General features: G+C 50.5%; 1 protein-coding gene across 1 annotated transcript in view; it reads right to left on the bottom strand.

Moving 5' to 3' along the window:
* LOC123774883 (voltage-dependent calcium channel subunit alpha-2/delta-3) overlaps positions 1 to 7,500 on the bottom strand; it is a 366,618-nt gene that overhangs the window by 206,561 nt on the left and 152,557 nt on the right.

Genomic DNA, 7,500 nt, shown 5'->3' with positions numbered 1-7,500 from the left:
GGTGGGTGAGAGGTGGTGGGTGAGGGGTGGTGGGTGAGGGGTGGTGGGTGAGGGGTGGTGGGTGAGGGGTGGTGAGTGAGGGGTGGTGGGTGAGAGGTGGTGGGTGAGGGGTGGTGGGTGAGGGGTGGTGGGTGAGAGGTGGTGGGTGAGGGGTGGTGGGTGAGGGGTGGTGGGTGAGGGGTGGTGGGTGAGAGGTGGTGGGTGAGGGGTGGTGGGTTAGGGGTGGTGGGTGAGAGGTGGTGGGTGAGGGGTGGTGGGTGAGGGGTGGTGGGTGAGGGGTGGTGGGTTAGGGGTGGTGGGTGAGAGGTGGTGGGTGAGGGGTGGTGGGTGAGGGGTGGTGGGTGAGGGGTGGTGGGTGAGAGGTGGTGGGTGAGGGGTGGTGGGTTAGGGGTGGTGGGTGAGAGGTGGTGGGTGAGGGGTGGTGGGTGAGGGGTGGTGGGTGAGGGGTGGTGGGTTAGGGGTGGTGGGTGAGAGGTGGTGGGTGAGGGGTGGTGGGTGAGGGGTGGTGGGTGAGGGGTGGTGGGTGAGAGGTGGTGGGTGAGGGGTGGTGGGTGAGGGGTGGTGGGTGAGGGGTGGTGAGTGAGGGGTGGTGGGTGAGAGGTGGTGGGTGAGGGGTGGTGGGTGAGAGGTGGTGGGTGAGGGGTGGTGGGTGAGGGGTGGTGGGTGAGGGGTGGTGGGTGAGGGGTGGTGGGTGAGAGGTGGTGGGTGAGGGGTGGTGGGTGAGGGGTGCTGGGTGAGAGGTGGTGGGTGAGGGGTGGTGGGTTAGGGGTGGTGGGTGAGGGGTGGTGGGTGAGAGGTGGTGGGTGAGAGGTGGTGGGTGAGGGGTGGTGGGTGAGGGGTGGTGGGTGAGGGGTGGTGGGTTAGGGGTGGTGGGTGAGGGGTGGTGGGTGAGAGGTGGTGGGTGAGGGGTGGTGGGTTAGGGGTGGTGGGTGAGAGGTGGTGGGTGAGGGGTGGTGGGTGAGAGGTGGTGGGTGAGGGGTGGTGGGTGAGAGGTGGTGGGTGAGGGGTGGTGGGTGAGGGGTGGTGGGTGAGGGGTGGTGGGTGAGAGGTGGTGGGTGAGGGGTGGTGGGTGAGAGGTGGTGGGTGAGGGGTGGTGGGTGAGGGGTGGTGGGTGAGGGGTGGTGGGTGAGAGGTAGTAGGTGAGGGGTGGTGGGTGAGAGTGGTGGTGGGTGAGAGTGGTGGTGGGTGAGGGGTGGTGGGTGAGGGGTGGTGGGTGAGAGGTGGTGGGTGAGGGGTGGTGGGTGAGAGGTGGTGGGTGAGAGGTGGTGGGTGAGAGGTGGTGGGTGAGGGGTGGTGGGTGAGAGGTGGTGGGTGAGAGGTGGTGGGTGAGGGGTGGTGGGTGAGGGGTGGTGGGTGAGAGGTGGTGGGTGAGGGGTGGTGGGTGAGGGGTGGTGGGTGAGGGGTGGTGGGTGAGAGGTGGTGGGTGAGGGGTGGTGGGTGAGGGGTGGTGGGTGAGGGGTGGTGGGTGAGAGGTGGTGGGTGAGGGGTGGTGGGTGAGGGGTGGTGGGTGAGGGGTGGTGGGTGAGAGGTGGTGGGTGAGGGGTGGTGGGTGAGGGGTGGTGGGTGAGGGGTAATAGGTAACAGGTAATGGGTGAAGGGTGAGAATTAATGGGGAATGTATGAGTTAAGAGAGAGAGACCCATTAGCAAGAACCATTACCATGACCCATTACCATGACCCATTACCATGACCCATTACCATGACCCATTACCATTCACCCTGATGCCGCTGTTCGCCTGGCAGTAAAATAGGTACCTGGGAGTTAGACAGCTGTCACGGGCTGCTTCCTGGGGGTGGAGGCCTGGTCGAGGACCGGGCCGCGGGGACGCTAAGCCCCGAAATCATCTCAAGATAACCTCAGATGGACCAATAGGCTTCCTGTTTCCTACAGTCAAAAATATTGACCTAATTTTACCCGAGTGGCCTCGATGGGGACTGGAAGTCGGCGGCTTGTCAGAGTTTTCCCCTGTAATATTGAGGATCTGTCCAACTGAATTTTGAACTGTAGTTCTAGTGTGTTATTTACTGCTTCGGCGGGTAGGCTGTTCCATGGGTTAATTACCTTATGGGGGTATATATATATATATATATATATATATATATATATATATATATATATATATATATATATATATGTCGTACCTAGTAGCCAGAACGCACTTTTCAGCCTACTATGCAAGGCCCGATTTGCCTAATAAGCCAAGTTTTCATGAATTAATTGTTTTTCGACTACCTAACCTACCTAACCTAACCTAACCTAACTTTTTCGGCTACTTAGCCTAACCTAACCTATAAAGATAGGTTAGGTTAGGTTAGGTTAGGTTAGGTTAGGTTAGGTTAGGTTAGGGAGGGTTGGTTAGGTTCGGTCATATATCTACGTTAATTTTAACTCCAATAAAAAAAATTGACCACATACATAATGAAATGGGTAGCTTTATCTTTTCATAAGAAATTTTTTTTAGAAAATATATTAATTCACGAAAACTTGGCTTATTAGGCAAATCGGGCCTTGCATAGTAGGCTGAGAAGTGCGTTCTGGCTACTAGGTACGACATATATATATATATATATATATATATATATATATATATATATATATATATATATATATATATATATATATATATATGTCGTACCTAATAGCCAGAACGCACTTCTCAGCCTACTTTGCAAGGCCCGATTTGCCTAATAAGCCAAGTTTTCCTGAATTAATATATTTTCTCTATTTTTTTTCTTATGAAATGATAAAGCTACCCATTTCATTATGTATGAGGTCATTTTTTTTAATTGGAGTTAAAATTAACGTAGATATATGACCAAACCTATCCAACCCTACCTAACCTAACCTAACCTATCTTTATAGGTTAGGTTAGGTTAGGTAGCCGAAAAAGTTAGGTTAGGTAGGTTAGGTAGTCGAAAAACAATTAATTCATGAAAACTTTTTTTATTAGGCAAATCGGGCCTTGCATAGTAGGCTGAGAAGTGCGTTCTGGCTACTAGGTACGACATATATATATATGTATATATATATATATATATATATATATATATATATATATATATATATATATATATATATATATATATATATATATATATATGTCGTACCTAGTAGCCAGAACGTCCTTCTCAGCCTACTATGCAAGGCCCAATTTGCCTAATAAGCCAAGTTTTCATGAATTGTTTTTCGGCAACCTAACCTACCTAACCTAACCTAACCTAACTTTTTAGGCAACCTAACCTAACCTAACCTATAAAGATAGGTTAGGTTAGGTTAGGTAGGGTTGGTTAGGTTCGGTCATATATCTACGTTAATTTTAACTAGAATAAAAAAAAATTGACCTCATACATAATGAAATGGGTAGCTTTATCATTTCATAAGAAAAAAATTAGAGAAAATATATTAATTCAGGAAAACTTGGCTTATTAGGCAAATCGGGCCTTGCATAGTTGGCCGAAAAGTGCGTTCTGGCTACTAGGTACGACATATATATATATATATATATATATATATATATATATATATATATATATATATATATATATATATATATATATATGTATATATATATAATGTGTGTGTGTGAGATAGAATGTGATAATTTTTATCACATTTTTTAAAGAACGTGTATGTTTTTGACCAGTACCTCTCACAGGATGGGTATGGGGGTCCACTTGTATAGGATCTAAATTATCTTCATCTCTCTCATGCTTCTCCCTATTCTCTCTCTCTCTCTCTCTCTCTCTCTCTCTCTCTCTCTCTCTCTCTCTCTCTCTCTCTCTCTCTCTCTCTCTCTCTCTCTCTCTCTTTCATCACTTCATCTCTTGTCTCCTCTCCTCCTTTTTCCATAATTTTGGGTTTATATCCTTGGCCCTTTGTCCCCTATTCCAGTGTACTCACCCTACTCTCCCCTTGCCTCATTACTGCCTAAATTACGCAATTATATCAAATTATAGCCATTAAAACGTTGACTTCCCATCGTGGTAACCTGCTAGTGGCCTAGCCAGCTTCACAGGCCGTCTGGCTCCTGTACTCATTGTGAAATTAACATTATAATATCCATAGACTTTTTTCGGCTTGGTTTCCCATGAGGGGCCAGATTCACGATGGAGTTATGCAAGTACTTATGAACCTGGGGCCAGATTACGAAGCAGTTGCGCAAGCACTTATGAACCTGGGGCCAGATTACGAAGCAGTTACGCAAGCCACAGAAACAAAACACAGAAACAAAACACAGAAACAACGTACGCAGGGTACACGGACCATCCCAATACGTACGCAGGGTATGCGGACCATCCCAATAGGTACGCAGGGTACACGGACCATCCCAATACGTATGCAGGGTACACAGACCATCCCAATAGGTACGCAGGGTACACGGACCATCCCAATACGTATGCAGGGTACACAGACCATCCCAATAGGTACGCAGGGTACACGGACCATCCCAATAGGTACGCAGGGTACACGGACCATCCCAATAGGTATGCAGGGTACGCGGACCATCCCAATACGTACGCAGGGTATGCGGACCATCCCAATAGGTACGCAGGGTATGCGGACCATCCCAATAGGTACGCAGGGTACGCGGACCATCCCAATAGGTACGCAGGGTACACGGATCATCCCAATAGGTACGCAGGGTACACGGACCATCCCAATAGGTACGCAGGGTATGCGGACCATCCCAATAGGTACGCAGGGTATGCGGACCATCCCAATAGGTACGCAGGGTATGCGGACCATCCCAATAGGTACGCAGGGTACACGGACCATCCCAATAGGTACGCAGGGTATGCGGACCATCCCAATAGGTACGCAGGGTACACGGACCATCCCAATACGTATGCAGGGTACACGGATCATCCCAATACGTACGCAGGGTACGCGGACCATCCCAATACGTACGCAGGGTACGCGGACCATCCCAATACGTACGCAGGGTATGCGGACCATCCCAATAGGTACGCAGGGAACGCGGACCATCCCAATAGGTACGCAGAGTACGCGGACCATCCCAATAGGTACGCAGGGTACACGGACCATCCCAATACGTATGCAGGGTACACGGATCATCCCAATACGTATGCAGGGTACACGGACCATCCCAATACGTATGCAGGGTACACGGATCATCCCAATACGTATGCAGGGTACACGGACCATCCCAATACGTATGCAGGGTACACGGATCATCCCAATACGTACGCAGGGTACACGGATCATCCCAATACGTATGCAGGGTACACGGACCATCCCAATACGTACGCAGGGTACACGGACCATCCCAATACGTATGCAGGGTACACGGATCATCCCAATACGTATGCAGGGTACACGGATCATCCCAATACGTACGCAGGGTACACGGACCATCCCAATACGTACGCAGGGTACACGGATCATCCCAATACGTACGCAGGGTACACGGACCATCCCAATACGTATGCAGGGTACACGGATCATCCCAATACGTATGCAGGGTACACGGATCATCCCAATACGTATGCAGGGTACACGGACCATCCCAATACGTATGCAGGGTACACGGACCATCCCAATACGTATGCAGGATACACGGACCATCCCAATACGTATGCAGGGTACACGGATCATCCCAATACGTATGCAGGGTACACGGATCATCCCAATACGTACGCAGGGTACACGGACCATCCCAATACGTACCCATGGTACGCAGACCTCTCTGCACTTGTCAACCGCACCTCCAAGATATAAAGGTACCTATACCTATTCCTATTCACACGAACCCTGAACGTTCGCTCACAGCTACCAACGAAAAGGGAAAGAAAAAAAGGATGAAATGCGGGGAAACCTGAGTATAAAAAAGACGTGGTCAGAACGCACAGTTGGCACTCGTGTGGGCACTCGTTCGATGCTCTTCTCCGCCCGAGAGTATGTTATATATAGAGGCCCGTGTTCACTGTGAATATATCCGCTTTTGTCGTATCCGGATATTCTCCGCCCTACCCGGCCGCTTAGAACGAGAGAGCACGGTTTTACTCGCTAGCAAACACAGTGGAGTATTTTATCTGTCGTTCATTGAGACGTGTGTGTGTGTGTGTGTGTGGAGGGGTGGGTGTGTGTGTGGGGGGGGGGGGGTGTGTGTGTGTGTGGAGGGGGTGGGTGGGTGTGTGTGTGTGGGGGGGGGGGTGTGTGTGGAGGGGGTGGGTGGGTGTGTGTGTGGGGGGGTGGGTGGGTGTGTGTGTGGGGGGGGGGTGTGTGTGTGGAGGGGGTGGGTGGGTGTGTGTGTGGGGGGGTGGGTGGGTGTGTGTGTGTGTGGGGGGGGTGTGTGTGGAGGGGGTGGGTGGGTGTGTGTGGGTGGGGGGGGGGGGGTTGTGTGTGTGTGGGGGTGTGTGTGTGGGTGTGTGTGTGGGTGTGTGTGTGTGTGTTTATTTCCTTGCTTAACCTCTCAACCTCTCGGCGTTCAATCCCCGACCGGCCACAAGTGGTTGGGGCACCATTCCTTTCCCCCCGTCCCATCCCAAATCCTTATCCTGACCCCTTCCCAGTGCTATATAGTCTAATGGCTTGGCGCTTTCCCCTGATAATTCAAGAGGCACGAGGAGACCCATTTCGGAGAACAGTCTGGAGGATGAGGGTAGTTGGGTAGTTAGTGAGATGTGGCAGGTAAGGTAGTTCCCAAGAGGTGCCAAGCCTGAGTGATTATATGGCACTTTGAAGGGATATGAGACAGACTAAATTTTTGGATATTTGCACGTACGAGGAGTTGCCATCTGGTGACAAACACACACACACACACACCATCTGGTGACACACACACACACACACACACACACACACCATCTGGTGACAAACACACACACACACACACACACCATCTGGTGACAAACACACACACACACACACACACACCATCTGGTGACAAACACACACACACACACCATCTGGTGACACACACACACACACACACACACCATCTGGTGACACACACACACACACACACCATCTGGTGACACACACACACACACACACACACACACACACACACACACACACACACACACACACACACACACACACACACACACACACCATCTGGTGACACACACACACACACACACACACACACACCATCTGGTGACAAACACACACACACACACACACACACCATCTGGTGACAAACACACACACACACACACACCATCTGGTGACAAACACACACACACACACACCATCTGGTGACAAACACACACACACACACACCATCTGGTGACAAACACACACACACACACACACCATCTGGTGACAAACACACACACACACACCATCTGGTGACAAACACACACACACACACACCATCTGGTGACAAACACACACACACACACACCATCTGGTGACAAATACACACACACACACACACCATCTGGTGACACACACACACACACACACACACACACACACACACACACACACACACACACACACACACACACACACACACCATCTGGTGACAA

This window comes from Procambarus clarkii, chromosome 84 (genome assembly GCF_040958095.1).
Source record: "Procambarus clarkii isolate CNS0578487 chromosome 84, FALCON_Pclarkii_2.0, whole genome shotgun sequence".
Taxonomy (NCBI): Eukaryota; Metazoa; Arthropoda; class Malacostraca; order Decapoda; family Cambaridae; genus Procambarus; species Procambarus clarkii.
The sequence above is the reverse complement of the archived record's forward strand: the minus strand, read 5'-3'. Positions and strand labels throughout refer to the sequence as shown.